Consider the following 25,058-nt stretch of genomic DNA (forward strand, 5'->3'; position numbering starts at 1 on the left):
GACCCACAGTTATTCAATGTATTCCTGCTAAATTGTGTGAGACATTTCTATGCATAAAGGCTTTTGAAGTCAAGACTTTCCTAAATGGGTCTGATTGGGCTGAACCGGTGCTACTTCTGATCCAGACTGAGTGGCATGAAAGACTTCCAACTGTTATTAATTAAAACACAGCAGCCCTCAGGATCAGGCACAGTGTTTAATGTATGTTTTACAGCAGTACTTGTGTAAAGCTATTAATTGAAACTATTTGTAGGATCTATGCAGGGTAAGACTTGGTACTGATGATGAATGGCTTCATTGTACTAGGTCATTATGGTCCTAAGTAATTTTGTTGGTTGGTACTTTTCATTTTATACCTGAAATCAAATAAAAATGATGAATAGTAGAGAAATGAAAAAAATATAATTGGCACAATAGGTTATTACATGCTATGATTGGAGGTAATGAATTGCAGCAGGAATTAAAGACAAAGGTATACCAGTTAAACTGAATTTAATCTGACTAAGTAGTGAAATAGATATTTCTGTCAGGACATAATCTTCTCAGGTTATCCAAAAATCATACAGAATCCACAGCCCATACCTCTTTGCCCTAATAGTGTTCAAGTGGCTTAACCCCACAGGTTTGATTCATAACAAGTGTGATCATCATCAGTGTGGGTAAGTGCAAAATCAAACCACAACCAAAATCAGCCCTGCCCAAAGCTGCTAAACAGCCTTTTGTAGACCTGTGCTTATGTATAGCCTGTCTCCAAAGACTCCTCAGGCAAAGTAAGTTCTATTCAGAACACAGAAATATCCTAAAGATCAATGCTCAGCATCACTTAGTATGCTCAGAGCATTGAAAATAGGAGTTAGTAAACTGGCAGATATTTGATGTGGCCATTGTTCAGACCAAACTGGATGTTGCAGTATACGGAATGTGTATCTTCTTCCTGCCTCCTTGCCCCTCTCTTTTCCAGTAAATGCATTAAGGTTTAAGCCTGCATTCTGTAAAATCCCTGATACATACAGCTGGAGCAGGAGTAGGCCCGGGTTGATATCTCATAACTTGTGAATTGTTGTATCATTCAGTGATACATCAGTATTTGAAATTATTGGTTTGCATCTTTTCAATGTTTTATCACACTCTTGTCAGCATGTGTTTATAAGGAAAACAGCTAAAGAATTCTAGAAGCAGATAAGGTAATCCAATTCTTTAAAAAATTAGTCATGAAAATAACTGATTTTTATTTTGTGCCAAGGGAGGTAAATTGTGCTTCCTGCATTAATAGTTTGCACTTGCTACATAGGAGATTTTCTTTCTTAAGTATGCAGGGTGCTTTATTCATACTGACCAGCATACTTTCCCCTAGCAAATATATTCACCTGCAATCTGACAAAGATTTAAGAATCATCTTGTAGGTTGAAAATTTATGTCTTCTAACTCTCTAAACAGGCTTTAGAAATAATGCCATGCAGTTCTTAGCAAGGAGACTGTTAGCTAGCTTTTGTTTAGATTGCAAGTCCTCTACTTTTCAATTTCTTTTATCCATTAAAAATAATAATATTTAAAAAAAAAAAAAAAAAAACACCAAAAACAAACACCAGCAACCCAGCACTCTGAGAAAAATCATTCCAGGAGCTGTAAAAGTTTGAATTCACAGTACAAAAGGGAATGTTGCTCATGCAGGGATTGTTGAATGCTAATAAGCTTGGCACATCAACTTGCTGCAGCTCCTTACAAGCCCTGTAATTAAAAAAGTTCACTTTGAAGTTTGTATATAATTTTGCCATTCATTGTACATGTAACTGTTGTTGTTAATATTGGCATTCTTTTACAGACCAAGAATGAGACAATCACATTTGAGTAGCACTCTTGTCAACCCATTAATTTCTGTTGGTAATTTTTTTTGTCCCTAGGTCACTTTTCACCCCCTAACTTCAGTTACCATAATATAATCTTATTTTATTTCTTCCTCATGTAACTCCCACTGTTTTCAACAGTCATGTCTTTTCCAGTTAAACACCCTACTTACTGTGCTTTTTGTATTTCAGCCTAGTTTTCAGACTAATCTTCTTTCTTTTACAGTCTTATAATGCTACAGATTTCTTGTTTCTTTTTTCATCTATTTCAACACGCAGACTATATTTCTGTTTCAGCGTTTTCTCTTTCACTAGTGCTGCTATGGACCTTGCTTGCTTTTCAAATGCTTTCTCGTCCTAACCTTGCACCACTGTTGCTAACTACCCACTGTCTCCTTGTCTCCCATGCTAGGATCCTGAATATTTCAGATCAATTACTATGAAATTGAAGGTTTACACAATCTTTGGGATTTTCTGTTTAGGCAGTTGCCAGTAAAAAAAAAGAATGGAAAGAAAATACACAGGAGACTCAGCAAAGGGTTAAAATTAAGCAGTAAAACATTTTTGTACCTCTTTCATTATATTTTTCTACTGGATAAGGAAAACATATCATTTGGGAAAATAAACCAGGAAATTTGGAAAAGTAAGAGTTTTCTTATGAATTTAAATGGAAGTCTTGTGAGTAATATTTCTAGGGGCCTCAGACGAATAACCTTTACATTTCTTTCATCCCTTCTCATGCATTTTAATTGTGTGTGTGTATAAAATACAAAATGCTGAGCAAACAAATAAATCAAATGCTTAGACAATGAAATATTAATTTAATCAGTGTTTAAAAACACCTTGTGAGGCTAAGATGTGTATATCTCCGTGTCAGATTTGGAAATGAGTATGCATCTAAGTAAGGTATAATGTCATGCGCAAAATAATTCAAGAGTGTTAAAAGAAAAGACTGGAAAGCCAATATTTGGGGTTTAGCCTCTGTGGAAAGGTAAATGAGGTTTCTGCAATTTTATTTTGTGTTGATAGATTTAAACCCTTCGCTCCTCTCCCCTCTTTCCCCTGTCTGTTAGGCTGTCTTGCATGTAAATGGTAAAATTTTCACATGACACCTTCAATAACAGTCTTAAATTTTGAAAAATGTGTATATCTCCCTGCAAACATAGTGTGAGATATAAGCATATAAAAAGAACTTGAAGCGAAATGAGTTCACCTGACTAACTTCTGTCTGGAAAGCGTTTCATCTCTATTTGCTCTTCTCCAGAGGACAGCTGAGTACAGGGAGGGAAGATAAACACCCCTGTCTTTACTCCTCAGCAAAATATCTCAACCATGACCAAGAGGGATTGCCTATAGGCCTGAAAGATGTGGCACAAAATGTCTACTCAATCTTTGTCTCTTCTACAATCACCACTTAGTGCAAATTGATAGTATGAAGCTTTTCATGAAGATGACTTTTCAGGTGAGAACTGGGCTGAGACCAATTTGCCTTCCTCAGCCCACTGGACAGGCATCTGTCAGAAGGTAACAGTATTTGGTGGTGGCTCTGAATTTGCAGCAGTGTTGAACTGCATAATCTAACGTTTTGTAACTCTACACCCACTGTTATGAAATTTAAGAACCTTAACATGTAAAGGCCATACTGCGTTACAAATTACTCTCCTACTACATCAGTGTGTTATTCTCAACCAGCATTAACCTAGGTGCTAACAAAGTCTCCTCAGCCTCCACTAGCTGCAACCGTTCCTCAGCTTCGGATACTTCTGGGCATAGACCTCGTCCTCTCACCAGAACTGGGTTTTATAGTCCAACTGTAGCTGTAACACACACAGAAGACGGTTAAAGTTAAGCTGTGGCCATGGAAAAGCCACATGCATCAGGCACAATACTTCCAAAAGACTTAGGGAGTCATGGATACCTTTCTGCCTGGCTATGGAGAAGACTACCTCTGGGATACAGTATACAGTCCTGGTCTTCTGCAGTCATGGAAGGTGGACTGTAAAACAGAAGAGATGGAGAGATGATTTGGGAGGAGTCTCTCTCTTTGAAAGAAGGCTGAAAGTCCTCTATTTATATCTCTTGACGTAGGAGGAAAGGAAGGGAGTGAGAAGAATAAAAACAGAGAGCTAAGTGAAAGGACTATGTGCAAGAAACACATATTTTTCAATGGCTCTGAGTACATATGGGCTGGAGAGCAGAAGATGATGTAAGCTTCAGGTATGCCTTTCAGTGGTAATGGGGGATTTTAAAAAAAAAGAAAATCTATATAAAATGAAATTGGATACATTTATGAGCAGGATTGTATGACATCCTTGTTTACAATAGCAGGAGACCAGATTTACTAACCTGCAAGTCTCGTATCAGTCCTAATTTTTTAAACTACACACCATTAATATAGTCATCAAAAACAAAAACCGTATTTGGACAAAGCCTGAGACAAAGCCTGGACTTGCCTGCTGCAAGTTGATGGGCCAAAGCCTGGACAAAGCCTACTTCTGTCAAAATAGCTAGGAAAATAAAAAACTAGTTTGCTAGTCTGCCCATAAATTCATATAGTAGAAAAGCCTGTTTGATTATAGAGTATTATGCTACTGTAGATGGATAGTATTGAGCATCCAGAAGAGCAGCTCACTTGCTAGGGTGGTGTATTTGACACAGCTCAGACATGAACACCCTGATTGCCGCTGGAAAGAAAGCTTGTGGGAATGCAGATGTGCATCCTTGTCTGCAGAAGATAGAGAAGAATTATGTACATGTATTTGATGTAATGGGAACAGCAAACCTGTCTGAAATATTCTTAGCAAGACAGCGCTCCAGGAGCTTATTAAAAAGGAGGTAGAATAAACAAATCTGTTTTTACAATAGCTGCACAGCGTTAGAGCTGAATCTATTGGAAGGAATCTAGTGGAAGAGAGCGTGGTGCTATGCAGGTGCCAGACGAGAGAACTGGATGCTGGGAGAAGGAGCAAAGCTACTTAGCTCAGCCTGTCTGCTGTAAACTCCAAGTTCCTAAAGCCCAATTCCTAGGTTAATACTTATTTTTGAAGAGCTGCTTTCAGTAGCTTTGTGGGATGGATAATGGATTTTTTGATCTGTCCTCCACTTCTGATGTTCTGTTCCTAAATACTGTTGGGCCACATTACATTTCTGCTGACAACATGTGTAATTTAACAACATCTTGGCTACCTAGAGATTTTAAGAAAAGGACCACATAAAACAGAAATAAATACTCATATTGCAGTAGCAGCATTGGGGTCGTTTGCTAGCCCCTTTCACGCTCCATAAGACATCAAAAAACTGAGGTCATCATGTTGTGCTGATAACATGATTGTGTTAAGGGAGTAATTAATAACCATGTTTTAGGTGGATGATCTGGTGAAGGACAGCAAAACGGAAATTAAGAAAGGGAGAAGGGACTTGTGCTTTAACTGAAGAAAATCACAAATACTGATTTGCTCTTTAGCTAAATATACCATCTTCTCATTTATTCTTTTTAAATAGGAAAAAGCAACTCAGTTGTCACATCAGATGATGAAATTAAGTTTTTTATTCCCTGCCTAAATCTTCCATCTGGTAGCAATGTAAGTACATTGTGATAATAAATATATTCTTGCTAAAAGGGCTCTGACATCTCTCTACAGGAACCCTCTGTCAGATAAAGTTCAAATTTTGATAATTTAGCTAAGTAAATCTTTTGGGCAGAATAAAAAAGCGTAAGTTGTCATTCTTTCTTACATAAATACTACTTAACAATTTCTGCAGTTATTTTGAGGCTTTGAGTCCTTCAAACTAGGTCTTGGATAGGTTAAGATAAAGATGGCAGGACCATCAGGTTGTAATCAGCACCATGAAGTCGTGCTGGAGGCCAGTCACTACTGGTGTACTGCTGAGGGCAGCCATCCTTCCCCTCTCTTTGGCACTGGTGAGACTGCACCTGGAGCACTGGGCCTGATTTGGGACTCCCCAGTACAAGAGAGATGCCCCGAGCAGCCTGATTTAATTCTGAAGCTGGGTCTGGGATCTTCAAAGTCGGTCCTGTGCTGAGCAGGGGGCAGGCTAGATAACCTCCAAAGGTCCCTTCCATCATAAACTATTCTACCTTCTGGTGAAAATTGTTCATTCAGATAAGGAGACATTTTCTCACACTTGCAAATGGGTAAGCCGAGGCAGCAGTTAAACAGGTTGTCTAAGGCAATAAAGCTATTTAGTGGCATCAGATTTCAGTAAATATTTGCTTTAAGCCTTTCTTGTTCCTTGTTTGAAATGTGCCTTCATGTATTCTCATAGAATCTGTGTTCGTCCTAACTTACTGTGACCAACTTTTTTTTAGCAGACTACTGATTGATGTGGTATTAAGCAATAGAGAGTATACAGCTACTTATGTGCTCTTCAGGCTTTTTTTTTTAAAAATTTTATCTTAAAAAAACTGCTCTTGCATATTTTCATTTATTACAACGAGCAGGTTACCATGTTAGGAAGGCATGACAGTTTCATTGCATATGTGAATGTACAAGGTTAACCATTGTCTTTAAGCAGACAAAAGAATGACATGTAAATATGTATTCATTGATTCCAGCTGACATCTAGTTTTTATAAATTATTGTTATTGAAATAAATGGGGGGAAAAAGATAAACTGATCTTATATATATACACACATGTGCATACATATACACACCAGAATGATTTGTTTAAAAAAAGCTCCAGCATATAGGAACTGGAAAATGTTGACTTTATGGAGCTACTGGAGGAATTTACATTTACTGCTTCTCAGCCAGGCTGCGTGCCGACACAGCGTTCTTTTCATGTTGGTCAGCTTCTGAGAGACAGGTGCCACGGTCTGCTTTGTAGGTGCTGCTTAGTGCCTTCTACTGCCTTACAAGTGTACAGAGATCATTTACACAAATTCAGTAAAATAGTAGGTTAGAGCGTTCATGTTTATATTTAAAGGCCTTCTAAAGCTCTTACTAACTGGAATTGATGGGCACGTTACCTCAATGTAAACTGATAATCATATTTCTCTGAGCCTTGAAGCTTTTGCTTTACTCCATACCTAATGTAGCAGTGGTAAATATTTCAAAATTTAAAGCTGTAACAGTATATTTGCAAGTCCTACACCCCCTGAAGTCTGTTAAACTCAGGGCCAGGGGCTCTACATATGAAGTCAGTATCTGTCTCCCCCCACTTCTATTTTTAATTGAAAAATTATGACTCCAAGCAGAGATGAAAGATTCAAATTGTAGTCAATTTACTAGAAAGAAGCTCATGCTATTTATGATGTTTAAATTTTTCTTTAAAATACAAGAAAAGACTTCTGCTAAGCGCTTGTATATAGCACAGCTGTAAATTCTTGTTTATCTGCTGTGCTGCAGTTTGTGTCTGTGTTTCTCGTCTTGTTGTGATTACTGAAGAATGTTTTCTTCTTTATTTTTGAGAGCTCTACAGTGCTGGCATTTATCAAGAGAAGACACACAGCACAGCCTTGCATAAATAATGGCACTGGGCCAAGTACAGCTGAGGTGGTTGCCAGCACAACTCCGTTGAAGTCAAAGGAATTGCACCACGGGTGAGTTTGGCCTTTGGCTCAGGTTATGTAGGACTTTAACATGACAATTTTCAGTAATGCATCAGCGGTTTAAGGTAGTCAAGTCTGGTTTTGCTTTTTGGTTGAATACTGTATTTGAGCTATTTCAAATAAAGGAGCTGAACTTCTGCTCAGTGAAGTGAATGGGGTTTTTGTTAGTGGACTCCTTTTGCACTTTCTGTTCTCACTTAACCTGCCGTGAGTGCTAAATAACTTGATTTCATGAAATGGCATGACAATAGCGCTGGGCTCCAGTGAATTCCTGGGAAGAAGGACTGTGCTGAATATTTTCTGAGTTTTGCATTCTCCTCTTGTACTTAATATATTGCATTTTAAGTGATAAGATGGTGCCTGTTGCCTGAATGCAGGCATTCTTTTGTACCATCATTAGAAATCTGCAGGCAGCACTGATTTTTAATGGTGCCTGTTTTGGTTCATCTTGTTGGCTGTCGTATGGATCCACTTGTAGTAATCAGCCTCCTAAATAAAGAACAAACAAGTAAACAACTTATATTGTGCAAGGAAAGAATAAACTGTGCTAAACATTTAGTAGTAGGGCAGGTCAGTAAGTTTATAATAGACCTAATTTACATACTGAAAAGCCAGAGGTCTATCAGAGGAAGCCAAAAGAGATTTGGTTGTTAAATTTGGGGGGTATGAAAGAATGGCAACCTGATCCAGACCTTGGATTCATATTGCTAAGTACTGCTGAAGAAGTGTCTCAGCATTAAATATAGGTGCCTGTCACTCAAAATTCATTAGAAGTCAGGCCTGTGTTTAATCAATCATTGCTAGGCCATGATTGTATCACATATTTTTCAATAGTAGGTATTCTTCTTGAAGTCAGGCGTCAGGGTCACATAGTGAAGTGGGAAGTTGTGGTATCTGTTTAAAACAAGTGGCCACACAGATACATCTCGGGACTTGAAGAAGTTTAGTGCCCACAAAAAAACCAAAAAGCTAGTGAGAAAATATGAAGGATCACAATGATGTTTTGTTTTGTGTTTTTTTAAATATCAGATTTTATGCCAGTATTTCCAAGCTTTGTTAGGGGAGTGGAGAAAACTGAATTCAATTATGATGTTAAGTAAAAACAAGTTGTAGAAAACACTGTGTGAAGAGACAATTAGAAAGCAATCCAATGCACAGTTCAAGCTTGTGCAACTTTGTGTGATATTTAACATTTCATAAAATAACTTTGTCTCCTCAATTGGTGGGGAAAAAACCCAAACCTCTTGGAAATAAGGTGTCATTTAGAACAATAAATCTGTTTACAATTTTGTTAAGGTACATCCAAAATTTGTATTTCAATGACTGTGAATTTTAAACACAATGTTCTTGCTTATCAGTAGGCAAGAGTTATCTGTTATCCTGAAGAAGAATATCTATCCCTAAAGTGGAGGTGTATCTAGTCCTTGTAGTCTAGCTAATCATTTGGGTTCAATAGATAACTCTGGATGAAATGCATCTAATGATATCATTGGAGAATTTAAAAGAAAAGTTTGAAGAAAAAGATTTACCTCTTTCACATAAACAACAACAACAAAAATTTCCAGAACTACGTTTTTAAAAAAGCATGCCATTAAATAAGCAATACTTGATTTATTTCTTGTTTTAGTAGTATAATTGTCTCAAACTTATGCTATAAATATGTTGGATGGAGATTTTGGAAAAAAAATATCCAAACCTAAAACCTGCATCTCTTTTATGTAAACAGGAGTAAAAAAGTGATGAAATAAATGTGCTATTCTAACCACATGGATAAGGAAAGCATTAAGGATTAGTCCTGGGGAAAATGCACCCCTGTATCTGTTCATTTCCATGAATCAAGTTGCCTTTACACTGTATACTTCCATGCTAAAAAAAGGTTCATGTGGCAGCCGCCAGTGTTATTTGTTGTACAAGCTGTATATTGTATGGGCGTGAGCTCCTAGAGTCTCATACCAGTATATGGCTATATTCAGCTTTCTTGTAAGCCGTAGCCTGGAGCTAATATTTGCTCTCATGTACAATTTGTTCCATTAGCTACTGTTAGCCAAACAAATCAGATTGCTGGAGAAACGCAACAGGATCTGTAATTGTCTCTTCCTTAGAGGCATGTTTCACTGCAAGCAGTCAGTGTGTAAAGCATTCTTTATACTTGGCCCCTAGATCTTCAGAGATTATGTGCTAGGGTCAGCAGAGACACCTTTTAACCACAGTAGCCATAGCCTTGATGCTCTCAGGGGTAAAAACCAATGCTAGATAGATGACTAAGCAGTACCATGTTCTGTGGTGACAATTTTTAATGAGGTTTACCAGGTTAGTTAATTTCTGAGTAATATAAATGTTTCACTGCAAAATCAGACCTGCCTTTATTAATGGGCAAATTACAGAAAAAATAAACTATATGAACTGTATATAAATTGTCCGTGACAAACTACAGTAGGCAAGATCTCCAAACAGGAGGAACACCCTGGAGAAACTAGGTGGTCTTTTCTTTGACTGAAGCTACTGTTGCCAATCTACTATGCTAAATACACATTTCACAGCTTGTTGCTTCTTGAATGCATTCAACTGAGTTCGTTTCATGTGCCAAGTACTTGTTCAGAATACACTGAACATAACATCTAGTTTTTCTGCCAAAATGGCCTCTGTCAAGCCTCCCTCCTGCATTTAGCCAGCTACAAAAGCTGTTCCTTGCTAGTGAATTCCAGTACCATCAGTGTTTTCCCTGAATTATTATAGTAGGAGCACTTCTTTCATTGCTTTGTAATGTGCATGTTCACATTCCCCAGTTTTCCAGAGGGGACAACGAGGATATTGCTGCCTTGGCAAACAGAAGACTTGGAGAAGATGCACAGGCTAATGCTTTGCTTGCCTTCTGTTGCCTCTCTTCTTTAATATACTCAGGTTCGTGTCAAACAATTCGTTAAAGCATGTCCTTAAAATCTTTCCAAGGAAGAAGGGAGATTCATTCTGTTCGTGTTACATGTGCTGCCTTAGAGCAGCTTCCCTCTCAGGCTAGCCTGCACCTGCCTGTCTGTCATCTCCCTGGACAGTCTGGAATTATACTTGCAAATAGAATTGTCAACTTTTGTAGGGATTTGAACACAGTGACACGCATGCTAATTCTCTTGTTGCTTCTCAGCCTCAGGCTAAATAACTTTAGTTTTCCTTGAATCGTCTCAGAGGAACATTCTGTACAGGGCATAAAATTGGATTTTGGTCACTCAGGGTTAAAACACTGAACACCTTTATTAATAACTTGCCAGAGTGAGGTTACAGTCTGCAACAGGAAACACATTTGGGGGGGTTCTAGTATAAATGAGAAAATGATGTAGCTCAGATAAGTGCTGTAAAACAAAGCCTCAGACTAGATCAGGGCCCTACAATTATATTAACTGTTTCATTGCAAATGTGAGTCAAGTGTACCTTTTGGCAGCAAGGAGCAATCTGAAATCGTATGCTTATCCTTGCCGAAGCTGTATTTCTAAGGTCGCTTCTTATTTAGGTGCCTAGCTGCAAAACCAAAACAGCAATGCACTGGCCTTCAAGTTGTAAGCAGTTCCCATTAGCCAATTTTAAAAAAAAAAATGACGTCTTGACCTACATTACCAATATGTGTAGTGTGGCAGTTCATTACAAGAAGAAACCTTAAAGTTTCTATTCCCTCAGCTCTGTGCATTTCAATTTCATTTTTCCTGACGAATTGTGGAACCTGGGGCTGAGCCTTTCTCTAGCACCTACATACATACGTGTGTGCGGTGGCAGGAGAAGTCCGTTACTGTGAGGCACAGCGATGCAGTTCCTTTACTGAAAGAGACAGCAGAGGTTTGGCTCTGCGATACAGCATTGCCACCTTGAAGATGGAAACCTGAATGCATCCATAATGGCTCCAGCGAGCCCAAGAGGAACGTGCTGGCGCACTTGCACAGTGCCACTGAGCTCAAGGGGCTCTTCTGAAGAAACAAACTCATTCTCACCTCCACCAGACACTCCCGTTTCTTCCCTCGTGCTGGAACTAATGGTGGTTTGGCCCTTGGGAAGATAGTTCAAGGAGTTAAAGCAAGAAAATCAGCCCTACCGAAAAGAAATGAAATAGTCTTCTGCTTAATATAGGTTTGATTCTCTGCAAGAAAAGTAAGACATCCCATCTCAAGGAGAGGTTGCAGTTAAATCCATTCAGCTGTAAAAACTGCTAAGTAATGTGAGATACACTTATGGAGGTTGTGGCTAGCAGGTTCAAATTTATTGGGTTCCCAGTCTGTAAGCATTATAAAGAAAACATTGAGAGAGGCACAATGGGCGTTGTTTTGGCTGCTAGTAGTTACCTAGACTGCATCTTCAAGTCTGGGTGAGGCAAGCAAGACAGATTTTGTTTAGCAGCAACATACAGATGTCTGGCTGTGTTATAACTGGTTGTCACTTTTCTTCATCTTCCTCTCTCCTGCTTTCTGAGGATTTTTAATTTCTCCAATTATTTCCCTTAGCCTTTGCTCCCTTGTCCCTGAGGGGGAGGCACACTGTCACACTTGAATGACGACTTTTAGAGCATCTTTTCAGTAATAAGGTTTGGTTAGAAGAGCCCTGAAAACTGCCTGTGATGCTTCTGAGCAAGAGGCCTATATCTTGACATCTTTGTACTTCTGTTACGGCTTAGACATGGTTTAATGGTGCAGCTATAATGAGCTAGATTACAGATTGTGGAGGAATGGTACACATTAGTTTCTAATGTGTAAAGGCAGTGTTATAGAATAAGGATATCAGGCTCCAAGTTTGCCTAGTTTTCCCCAGCTGCATTAGTTGGACTAATAGAAGGTTAGCTCAGCAGCAGGACTCTCCACAGGTTTTGCAAACAGCTGCTTCATAACTTTTTCAAGAGCTGGTGAACTGATAAACAGAGACCTTGCTTATGGTGAGTCAGGCAAATTTACTGATGTGTAGATTTAGAGAACAGTTCTGCTTCAAGGAACTTCTGTTGTCTTCGTATTTCAAATCAAAAAAAACGTTTTCACAAATAAAACAAGTCAATATCTGATTTCATAGTAATTGTAATTTAGCTTATTCTGTGAAAATATTAGCAGAGGCATTCAATTAAAAGGAGGAAGGAGAGGATATTGCATGCTCAGGCATCCAGCTCTGGATATACAGAAAGTGGGAGTCATCTCCTTGCCAGCTGAACTGTCTTGAAGGTTGCAACCTTCTCAGAGTATCAGAGCTGCTTACTCTGAATAGAAGAGAAGTTAATCAGTTTTTTTAAGATGCATTCCAAGAGGATTTTTTGTCTCCTTCAGAAAAAGTTCAATGAGTTAATTAGAGAACACCAGGAACGAAAACAGTGGGAGAAGCTCACTGACGTTTGCCTGCAACAATGAAATCAGTTAAGTCACTAAAAATCTAATCAGAGTTACAAAGATCTTAAGGCCTTTCCCACACTGGGAATACAGTTGTACTAGCTCAGCTTACGACTGAACGATGCTGTTGCTGGCTCAGCTCCACTGTCTGCCCCAATCACCATGTACAGAGATTTTGCCCGAGCTGTTTTACATATGCATTTTGAAACACTGATACTGGTCTCAGCCATGGACACGTGGGCCTTGTGTCATACAAGTGGTATGCACAGCATACCAGTTTCCTCATCTGGAACTTCTTTTGTCCCCTCTGGATTTTACTCTGTTCTCTGTAGGCTGCAAGAAGCTCGTGCTCTCACTTGTGCATGATATCAGCAGTTTGGAAGAGGTTTTTTTCTACCTCAATTTTATGTGTGTTTGGGGTATTTGCATATTAATGCACACACATAAGGTGTACGCACATGTTTATATACACAAGCACACAGAAGACACATGCAAAAGTTACTAGCAGGTATGAAAGCTTGAACTATTTTCTTTTTTTTTTTTAATATAAACAGTAATTTACATTAGAAATTACATCATTGTAGTATTCATTGTCAGAGCATGTGACATGAGGTTTTGGTTGGCTGTGGAAACTATTGCCCTGTATTATTTTCCTTTTTTACATTGCATTTCCACCTCCCACAGTTAATTCATTCCAAGAGACTCTGGTTGTCACCATCTTCTGCAATGCAACTTTGACAGCAGGTATTATTCTGTGTTCATCAGCATTGTCAGCTCCACCTTTGGATTTCAGAGCTTACTACTATCTGATTAAAATGTGTGTACATTAATACAGATATGCTCATGTTACCACGTCTTGTCTCTTTTATCTGGTTTGTTTCTTTAGGGGTTTCCTTCTGTCCCATGTTGCCCTTTCCCTTTGAGAGTACAAAGGCATGTCAAAGAAGAAGGAGCACGTAATGAGTCACGCTCCATCGCAGAGAAGTAAAGGAGGCCACTGTTCTTGCATGTCTTGTACATGTTTTCTTTGACAAGTTATCAGATTTTCTTGATGTCATTACTTGTTCCTTGCAATGGAGATGTCTACTGGCTGCTTAATGAGGTTTTGAATGACAGTCAACATCTCTGCATCCAAAAGCAACGGATGTAAGTATTTACAGCATTTGAATCACTATTGACTAGATCAGGAAGTAACTTGGGGCACAGGAACGTGTTCTCTCTCTCTCTCTCTCACACACATAGATAGTTAATCTCATTTTATCTTGGGACCTAGAATTATGTTTATGCTTAGATCTTCATATTCTTCCCTTGACTAGGTAACAGAAGCTGGCTTGTTGTGACTTGCCTGTGTAAGTCAGCAAGTGGTGACCTTTGAACATGGGAAGTGTTGTGGTAGATTTTATTCTGAAAGCTAGTCACAGAGAATGGAAATACTTGGAGATTTTCCTGTTCGCTAGAGCAAGAGTAAGCTTGTGACAAAACTAAGCATTTTAATTTTTTCCCTCCTCTCTCTTTCTTTTGCTTCTTTCCCTCACCCCCCAATGAATGTGTCCATGGCAAGAAACAGTAACTAGAATTGCAAATTTCACATCAGTTACTGAATATAGGCCAATCTTGGTGTCAGGCTTTGTGTCTTGCTTGAGACAGAGTTCTGCAGACTGAAAGCATATTTCTCTTAACCATATTAGCTCTGTCACCCTCTACCCCAGCAGTGACAATAAATGGGAGCAAATAAGAAACTCAGCAATGCTTTTTCACCCACTGATTCCCAGTTCAGGTAGTCAGGTACTGTAAACTTGAATGAAAGCAAAACATTTTATCAAGATTGTCTATCTCTCAGCCACTGACAAATACACCTTCTTCATTGTCAAAGGGGAAGGAACTGATAAGATTGTCACACGTTGACCTATTCCCTTATTTCTAGCCCAAGTTTTTCCAGCATTCCTGTACCTGTGCTCTAGTCTGGAACAGAGAAGGGTCAACCAGGTCACTGTCATCTTGGACAAAAGCTAGCGTTTGCAGAAAGCTCAGATAATTTGGGCATGATTGCTGTGGTGCTGGAAGGTTGAGATGGGTCTCCAGGGAAATTACTTCCCCAGGGCAGCCAGAAATCAACTGCTATGTGGTCACTTTGACCTAAAAATTTTGCTGGTTTTTAAGACAATTTTAAGAATGATACTTATTCAGTATTTACATGCCATTTTTTGTATTGTATGGAGGATAGAGATTTTGATTACAAGAAAAATGAACAGGAGCAAAAAGGAAACTACATCATTCAACCTTTTCTGAGCATGAGATTTTTAAAGAGTAAACAAGCAAATATTACATAGATAAAGAGCACCCTCCTGAAGCAGTAGCAGTTACCTTAGAAAACAGAGATGCTAGAGCCAGGAGAGAGTAAAAACTCCCTGATGTTCAGAAGGCAGATGATTTACCAATGGGACAGAATGTAGCATGGGCAGGTTATCCTTCTGAGTACAAACCTTTTTTTTTTTTTTCCACATTTGCCCCTGGAAATGGGGGCAAATGTGGAAAAGAAGGAAATAAACCCTTTGTGCCTTATAAAGATAGCTTCCCAGGATCAAGCGTCCCCCTGCATTAACCTTTGCATGTGCTTATGAAACAATATTTTTCTTTGATGGGGTGCAAATGAACTCAGCAGCTCAGCTGTTAAGATGTCAGAGCTTTATGGGCTTCTCAATACAATTATGTGTTTTGTGTCTCTACATATATATCTATATGTGTAAGTATCAAAACCTTATTCTCCTGCTATTGCAGTCAGTATCAGCTGGAGTTTTTTCATTTGCTTTGAGGAGGAGAGGGCAAATTGTTATCTGTTACTGGGAAGTGCTTCTTCACATGAGGTGAGACCCTATGCAACACTCGGTACTCCTGTGAAGGAAAGAGTGTCCCCCAAATCACACCTATTCAAAGGAAATTGAAAGAAACTCACTTTGTAAGGTTATGGTCTTTCTACACCCCACAGTGGTTCTTGATGTCTTTTCTGCTCTAATATCATGTTTCTAAAGGACACATATGAGAAAGCAGGTCAAATTGGAAGAAATTCACCATTTAGATCTTAAAAGAGCCTTCAGCTGCAGTGGGGTCAACACTTCAGATACAAGATGAAACGTTTTATAACAACACTGAACAGGATTTATCATTTCTTTGTAATTCAAACCAGAAAAAAAACCCAAAACAAGGGATGGAAGGAGGAATAAAGGAACAAATATGAGGGGAAAAGAAGCGTCAGGAAAGCAACAGAAGACACAGAGGCAAAACAGAGTGTGTTGCATAGAAAAATAAATGCGCTTCTCTGCAATAAATACACCACAAATGCCTTAAAAAAACCCCCAAAGTAGCTCACCTTTAATGAGAATGGCTGCAGTAGGGAGCTGTGCATGATGAAGTGTGACAGGATATGTAGAGAAGATCCAGACTCAAAAGGTTACTGCATTTTCTTAAGCTTTCTATTCTTTTTCTTGTTGGCATGGCATTGTCAGAATTTTTATCTCAAATGGCTTATTTTCCCCATAATTTGTCTGTTTCAGCTGGAGAGGGTTTTGTTTTACCATTCGTAAGAGGTTTTTGTAGTGTGGGTTTTTTTTAGTACTAGCCTAATCTCGTTATACTTGTAATACCATTAAGAGCATTCCCAGCTTTTGGGAGCATCATGTGACTCTTTCCAAGGAACAGTGCAGTGGAGGCTGTATACTGAACCATGCAATACATGGGAACGAAGGAAATAGTCCTGTGTGCCTTATTCCCTTTCTGCAGTCTACCAGAGCAAGGCAGGCAAGCTGGAGGGATTCTTTGACCTTTTCTGTGCCTCATTTTCTCTATCAGTTAAATACTTCCCTTAAGGCTAAAATTATTGTTAAACCCCCAGGTAGTAAATGTAAGGTATTCACATGCTAAACATAATTGAAGGCCATAGCCAGCACCATTGTAAAAACCCACACCCCTCAATAACCCGTTTTCAGAATGCATAGCCATTGTCTCTAGATTCACTGCAGGGATGGGCTGTTAGAGCGGTGTTCTCCAGAAGTCAGTCCAATCTGTTGACAAAAGCCTGGGATGCTGAGCACTTCCCGAAAGATGCTTCCTGCAGCCACTTAATACTGATGTTAGGGGCAAGATGCTTAAAAATGCATGTCAGATGGCTCGCAGTGATGATGCAAGAGGATTTATCCTCCGACAGACAACATTTTATTCCCGTTCTTTTGCTGGTGCCTTTTGTCATATTAAGCAAGACAGCAAAAGCTAGGGTAGAATGAAATATGATGTCTTTCCCATGAACATTTCAAAACACACTTGAAAAGTTTTATTGTTTTGAAAATGAAGTATTCAGTTTTGCAATGTAAAAGGGAGGGAATTTTTTCATTTGCATTGGAAACGGGAAGCATTAATTTTATTTTTTTTTTACTTTTCAGTGCTGGCTTTTTAGTTACTTGAAAAAATGAACTGGGAAGTAGTGGTCCTCCTAGAACCTACTGAATTAAAACGTTCAAATACATATATGTATAAATTTATAAAAGTGTATATATATAGGGCATGAATATATGTAGATATAAGAATTTGCTTGAAAACAACGGAGAACATCCCCAAGTCCAGCCTCTGTCTTCTGAGAGATTCTGAAGTGTTAGAGAGGGCCTGGATTTATCAGGTGTGATAAACTTGCCTTGCTGTATATAAGGTTTGCCTGTGTATCAGTGTCTCCTGTGACCTTTGATTAAGAATGTTACAAAAGTTCAGATGAGAAGAAAAGATGTGAGAAGTCAAGTGGATAAATTGGAGAGGGCTCCTATACACCAAGGCACATTAATACTCTCTCACCCAAATATCAAAAGACAGTAACTATAAAAGCAGAACTGTGCAAACTGTCTTTCTGGTGGTATGATTCTAGTTCAGCTTAAATCTTCAGCTGAGAGTAACAATTTTTCCTTCTGAGCTCTCTGGTGACAAAGAACAATTGCCCTCTGCAGAGGCTGAACTTTCCACCTCACCTTAAAAGCTGTCAGTGCTTTAACAGATCATGCCAAAAACTCCTATCTTGCTGACAGATGTAGCGTAGAGCCCAGAGTGCAAATAACTTCTTTGCTGTTTGCACTATTTTGTTGCTCGTTATTAAGAAAAGAGTTAGGTGCTCTCTCTGCAGTATGGCTTTCCATGCAAATGCTCGAGTGGTCCCTTCGCTCTTTTTCCTGAAGCAGCAGTCCCGTGCTGTGGGTGCAGTCACTCCTGTTTCACAGACATATAGCTAAGGCACTGTATGGAATCACCAGTTTCCACTTATTTCAGGCACCAAATTTGGGACATTTGGAAAATGAGTTCTCGGAGTGTTTTACTGTTGCGTAGTGCCATGCTTGTTCAGAGTAGATTCACCTTTAATGTCAGCAGGACTTTGACGTCCTCAAGAGTTTTAAAAATCAAACCTGAGGTATCTGGACAATGGATTACCGCAAATTTAGTAAGCATGGATGAAAAGCTATGCTTTAGGCAACTCATCTACCATCATAGAGAAACTCACGTTAGCAGAGCCATAGTGTTGCAGTATAAGAGAGTAAGCCATGATGCTGGTCCTTCTGTTGTCTTGGAGCACACCCAAACCAACATACTACTCAGGGGAGACGTTCTACTCCCGATGTAATGCCGTATGGAGCAATCTGAGACTGATTCACCCGTTTGTTGACATCTGCATCTTCCTAATTCAGAAACAGACTGAACAAAGTTTAGCTAACTAGGCAATTCCACGTAGGACTCTGAAAAACAAAAGACAAATGCCAGTTTACAATGACTTATTAAACTGCAATATATGACTTTACAGTGAAATAGAAAAATCTGACTGAGGCTTAAACAAGAAGACAAGAACACTGAGTTTAGGACTGAAAGGTGTAAAACAAGTAAAATCCACCTGGAATTAACATAATTCTTTTATATTAAAGCCCAAATGATCAAAACAAATGGAAATTTTGCCACTGAAAAGAACTGGGAAACTGATCTCTCAGAGAAGCAAAACACCCAGCTGCCTAGGTTTTTAGCATAAGTGGCATATGAATAAACACCGAAAAGAGCTGTGTATCCTTTGCAGTTCAAATACATAGTAAGCATAATAAAGATAAATGGGTTGAGGGTTGCAACTGAATTAGGGAAATATGAAAAAGGCATGCATTTCTCATAATTTTTTATTTTTTTACTTGTGCTCTCAGGTTGTTTCACCTCCCTTTGATATTCCCTGTGAAATTCAGTTGTTCTCAGGTCAAGAACAGGACTCTCCAAATTTCAGAGAAGAACCTGAGTTCTTCTGGAGGGAGATGATGAGCAGGGCTCTGCGCTTGGGTGGCTGAGGAGTGCTCTTGGGTTTTCTTAGGCCAGTTTTGGTGATGGAGGAACAGTAACGTCTTAAAACAGCAGAGCTATTGAGGGGAGGGGGGGCAGTGAAGATCTGCTCGTGGTTTGGCCCATCAGCATCAGGAGAGTGAAAAGAGGGAACAGTACAGGAAAAAGTACGTGGCCAAGCCTTTTGTGGCTAACCAGGATATGCACAAATGTTGAAAAACATGTTTTAATAAAAACTCAATGTTTTTTAAAGATTTGGGATAGTTTTTTAAATACATTGTTAATGCTTAAGCTGTTTTCTATTTTGGGCTAGCCAGGTTATTAAATTCTAAAGACGAGAAATTCCCTAATTGACTATGAAAGTGTACCCCAGAAGCAGACTGTGAGGCTCTGTCTCCATATATAAGGCAATAATTTAAGATACTAGTTTTATGTTCCCTTAGTACTTGGGAGCATTAAAACCTGCAATAATATAAAGGGTTATAAATGAAAAAAATTAGTCTGTACTCAGTTTCATAGACTGATACTGCCCAAGTTTACAAGCCTCTATGTACGTTGTGTGTGATGTCTCTCCATCTGAGTCTAGCGTGAGGAGTTTTGAATGCTGCACCTGGGCAATCCCAAGCATCCAGAGGAAGCTGAAGTATTTGTACGTTCCTAATTGGGGGGAAACTGGAAAAACAGAGAAGGGACTGGTAGTTTTTATAAGCGGTGACCACACATACAGCTTAATAATTCTCAGCCTCCCAGAAAATGCCTTATGATCTCTAGATAAATTAGGAATCAACAATTCCTAAAATTAAGTCGCTTTTTATTTTTTTTTATTTCGTTTTGGATTTCTACTTCATTACTTCTACTTCACTAGTAAGGACAGCTGCAAAACTCTCCTTGGCTACTTCTTCCCTAGCAGACTTGGAACTGCTTTGGGGGATCTGAAGGAAAGCTTTCTGGTTTTAGCTAGCCAAGTCTTTGTCTTCCCTTCACTGATGTGTTTCCCTGGGATACCAGTCTGTCTTAAGACTTTCAGGAAGTGAAGCAATTAAGGGACATTATAATGAAGAGGAAAAAAAGCAAAAAACAAGCTGCCTTTTAACTCTATGCCCCATTAAACTTTTGGCAATTACACGTTCATGGCCATTGTCCCCTTGCTCCCATTTTTCTTCCCATGCACGGCCATGTGTGGCTGTAGGTTGCGAAGTGCTGTACTCCACAGCCGGTATCATATTCACAGACTGTCGTGGTCTGTGGCTCCTCTGACTGCCCATAGATACTGCTGAAAGTGAAAACTAGTCTGTTACAATGCAAATTAATGATACTCTAAAAAATAAGTCTGACCTGTCTGGAGTTGAAATTAAATAGTAGGAAGGCCAGGACAAAAGGATTGGAAAGATTAGGAAGAGGTCTAAAGATGAACCCATTAATGGGCCCATTAATCTCAGTGGAGCTGTGGGTCAAGGCAGGATTTCTCCCCTTTGGCTAGCATAGAAATAATGTAAAAAAGCTTATTTGAAAGCAATGCCTTCTGTTAGCCTGGAGACTGAGGGCTACACTGGGGAGACGGGAGTCCAATAAGATGAGGATTTTTGGACATCTGATTGAGAGAAAGAGAGATACTTTAAAGCAGGCACCAAGCAGGCCTAAAATGCATTTATTTTGCATATGGGTTTGTTAGTTTTAATAGCTACATCTGAAAGAAAAAGGCCAAGAGGACAAAGAAACGAGAGAAATAGCTGGCCAGATTGGCTAGCAGAGGAAGGAGGAGCAGAGCGTGAAGGGCAGCCAGCAGCAAGGGGTAGGATGGGAGTGGAATGGATGGGGAGCAGCTCACCTGCAGGGCCAGCAGCACCTGGAGCTGTGCTGTGCTGCCTAGCAAATCCTGCCAGCTCTGCCAGGGAGGAGGGTATCGCTGTGGCATACTGTCGCTGGGGGAGAAGACAAGCAACCTCCTCCTCAGCAGCTGCTTCACCAGAAAAAAAAAAAAAAAGGTCTTGAAATAATTTTGAAAATTAGGTACTGCAACTTGGTAATATGCCTTGCTTGAATCTTTCTGCTTTTCATAAACTCCTGGTTCTTAAGTATAAATTGATTGATGCCTGAATGCAGAAAAGAATGAGCTGATTAAAGAGCAGAAAGCTCAGTGTAATTTTCATCTGTTGCTGGGTGAGGCTGAGGCTGGTGTTTTATAGTGAGCCCTTTCCCTTCAAACCTAGTCCTTGATGTTGTAGTTAATTCCTGGCAGAATAGCTTCACTTATGTCCTAAAAATAGTTGGCAAGTTTAAGCTTACGTAGCAAGCTAACAAGAGTGCCGGGCCCCATGGCTCTGTACTATCACACTTACTTGCACTACTTAGAAATTTAACAGGTTACAGTTGAAATATCTCATTGAGCCTTCACCAAAAGCCTCTGTAGACTTCCTGCAGTGGCTCTTGCTGAGCAGGTAAGGATCTGAGCTCATGTCATTTCCTAGTTTGAACTAGTTTTTAGATTCCTTCTGGCAATCATATTCGTCCTGCTGGGTAAACCGAGGCATAAATCTGGGAAAACCTTTTACACAAGAGGTCATTTTCTCCCTGTTAGAAAAGATTAGTTGTGAGAGTATGTCATGTTCTCCCAGCACGTATTGTCAAAGGACGATGTCTGCATCTTCACAGGAGGCACAAAAGAGTGTTAGACCACAGCTGCCTGAAAGCTTAAGCTAAGTAAGGAAAGGGAAAATAATCACAAAGCACCTTTTTAGATGCTGTATTGGCGCTTGCTGGAAAGCAAAGAATAGCCCTGTCCTGCAGAGCTGACATTTGAGGGCAATGTTTTGTTTATTGGTTTGGATTTTTTTTTATGGTCAGAAAATGCCTTCCTCTGCCCTGGTGGTGGGTTTTCTACCTACCCACCGACTGCCAGGGCACCTGCGCCCGCCCTGCCGCCTGCTTCTGTCTTCATGTTGACAGCTCACATTTTCAAAAATGTTTGGGTATTTGGCCTGAAGTATCTTTTAAAGTGGCCTACAATTTAGGATGCTCTTGGAAAGGCAGACCTTTTTAATTTGGCAGACCCTGTTTGACTCCAGGATGCCAGTACTACCTGGGATGGAATTGTCTCCCCCCACCTCCACCACCCTGTTTTGAATTCTGCCACCCAAATCTCTCTCACCCTTTTGCCTTGGTTCTCCATATTTCAATATGCAGCAGTGCCCCTTATGCGGTGTATCAGCTAGGCAGAAATTTCTTCCTTGGGCTGTATTTGGGGGTACAATAACTTGCCTTGGGAGGGCCCTCCTATTTCTTTGTTGCCCAAAACAAAGTGGTGAATCTGAAGCACTGTGCAGTGCGAGTCACACGCTTCACTTCAAAAGTAAGACCAACTTGAGAGTAAAAATAACATTGGAAAGAAAGAAACGGGTAGGTAACATCCACAGTAAGCACCCATCCTGTCTGTCCTCTGCAGTCAATGCTGCTGTTGCCTTCACTTCCCTGGGGCGTTTTCTGCCTGTGCTGCAAATGTGATAACTGTTGGTGTGTTAAACATAGAGAATGCATAGGGCTAGTAAGACCTTGTTTTCCTGCTAACTCGCCAACATGTACAGGTACCAAGTTCATAGCCATTCGTTTGCTAGCACTGAGTGGGTTTGGACATGTGGCCACATGCCTTCTGACACGTGTCTCAGAAGCATCTATATGGTCCTTGAAATGCCAGAGAGAGGGGGTGAAGAACAAATAGCAAGGTGAGTTTAATTAGCTCACGCAGTACTACTGCAATGCTAATGCCTTCACGTGTAGAGTTGGTATTCTGATTTCAGCAGTAGCTAAAAATGTATTTTTGCTTGTTTGATTTATTTTATGCTTTTACGTTTCATTTATGGTTGTTTTTTGGTTTTGTTTTTTTATTATTATTATTTTTTATTTCACACTGGGAAATACTGCAATGCTTACAAGACTGCATGGCTAATAAATAAGCATCATAAAAATTAAGTGAAAAATATTGGTCTCTTCTGTGGGTTTATTTGGTTTTTTATTAGTAATGCTAGCTGAAGTGCAGTCATTAAGATACATACATGCATATGCTGAATATAAACCAGGTGTGTGGGACAGGACTTTGGAAAGCACTTGGCGTTTGTCCAATTGTTTGCATTAATGTGAATGGCAAAGCTTTTGACTTCCATGGGAGCAGAGTTTGGCTGCTGTTAGGTGCTTTTTTTTTATCCTTTAAAAGAGAATGGAACCAATTTCATGCTAGCTGTTCTCAAGTGCATCAAAATGGCTAGTCTTTAGGGGCTTTTCAGACCCTGACCTCCTCGCTAAGAGCACCAATTTCTGCCAGGCATTTATGTGCCTGCCTGTCTGTTTGGAACTGCTTTGAGATCACCAATGTATGAACGGAGACTTGAGAAAAATCTTCATTATTTTACAAAGCCTTACACTTAATAAGTGTCTTGCTGTACAGAAAAACAAGGCTCTTATTCTGAAGAGCTCACAGCCTAAGCAGATGCGATGGTAGCAAGTGGAGATGACAAAGTAAAATGCCGAAGCTAAGTGACAAAGGACAGAAGTGGGATAGCAGTGATTTACTAAGACAATCAGTGAAAATGTGCGCCTGTCAAATTAGTCTTCATATTTAATGAAAAAAACCTATAGCTGCATAGATGATTGAGGTCCTTCATGGACTGCTTTTCAGGATATTAATGGAGAAAAAGTCATGGCAGCAAGGAACAACTGAGGAGGGAGGGATGAGGAAGGGTAAATGCAAAAGTGTTTGCAGAACAGGGAAGCTGAGCACCATCAGCAGAGGGGAAGATAATCAGGGGCAGTGCATCAAGGTAAGAAAAGGGGCAGTCACACAGAACTCTGGCGTGAAGAGGCTGGTCCTGCAAAACCTGACACATTGAAAATGGCAGGACTGATTGCAACCTAGTTATCTCTTTCATACAACCTTCACTGTAGATATTTCTACTAGGACAGTATTTGTTGTCTGGTTTCATGAGTCTCCAAAGTGGCTGTTGGTGTCACCAGACAGGTAATACATTCGAGGTCAGATAAACGTTCCTGGGGAAGCTCTGTTTGTAATTATTGCTTTTGCTGCGGCAAATGAGCACTTCCTAAAATTCCTTTTCTGGTACCTAGGTATTGATGTGACCCAATGATGTCTGACAGCCCTTTGCCCTCCATCATTATGTCACTGGTATCAGTGACGTGTTTTTACTAAATATTGCTCCACCCAGGGGCTGTGCTTGCAGAGCCTAAGCTGTCTGAGTGGGCACCCATCAACCACAAAATTCATTCCCCTACCCTCAGAAAAGCACAAATTAGAAGATGTGGTGCGTGGCTTATGGCTCCCAGCCCTTGACTGAATATTAAGAGCTAGTCATTTAGAGAGTTGTGAGTAGTTTCAGATTTGCTTGCTCTTTGTTTTGCTGGCACAATCTTTTCTGCTAGAGTACCTGCACACTTCATCCTTTAACTTACGTATTCCCAGGACACCCTTCTTAAGCAAAAAAAGACTTGTTATCATTAGACAGATGGGAAATTAATGTACACAAAAACCCCAGCAGTTTGCCCAGATTCACAGAGGAAATCTGCCACCGAGTATTACATTGAAAACATATCGCTGTAAGTGCAGTGACCAGATGTGGAAGGCAGTTTAATATAAAGAGGTCTATGTAAAGTATCTTCTTGCAAGTTACTACGTTGATTGCTACTGGACTCAGCACAGGTGCTTGTAAAGCTGAACTGTTGGATTTGGGTAAGCCAGAATAGTAGAATTAATTATTTTGCACATTCAGATTAGCTTAGGCACGAAATGTCAGCTCTTCTTGGTTTTCCAGTACATAACACTATACTAATGGATATGGGAAAAGACACTTAAAGCTTTTTATGCATTCCAGCAGAGTACTTTATGCACTTATTTGCCTAAAAATGTTGGGTTTGCATCACAATTTGTAAGTCAAGTCTCCAGTCTCCTATAA

At 39.7% G+C, this 25,058-nt stretch overlaps 1 long non-coding RNA gene across 1 annotated transcript in view; it reads left to right on the forward strand.

The window, feature by feature from the left end:
• Positions 1-3,993: 3,993 nt before the first annotated feature.
• Positions 3,994-25,058, forward strand: part of LOC142033771 (uncharacterized) — a 41,858-nt gene continuing 20,793 nt past the window's right edge. Inside the window, exons 1-4 of the long non-coding RNA XR_012651328.1 lie at positions 3,994-4,061; positions 5,346-5,425; positions 7,278-7,408; positions 13,649-13,908. This is a non-coding gene — a long non-coding RNA (uncharacterized LOC142033771). The remainder of the gene's footprint in view (positions 4,062-5,345; positions 5,426-7,277; positions 7,409-13,648; positions 13,909-25,058) is intronic.

The sequence above is a fragment of the Buteo buteo genome, chromosome 8 (assembly GCF_964188355.1).
Source record: "Buteo buteo chromosome 8, bButBut1.hap1.1, whole genome shotgun sequence".
NCBI lineage: Eukaryota > Metazoa > Chordata > Aves > Accipitriformes > Accipitridae > Buteo > Buteo buteo.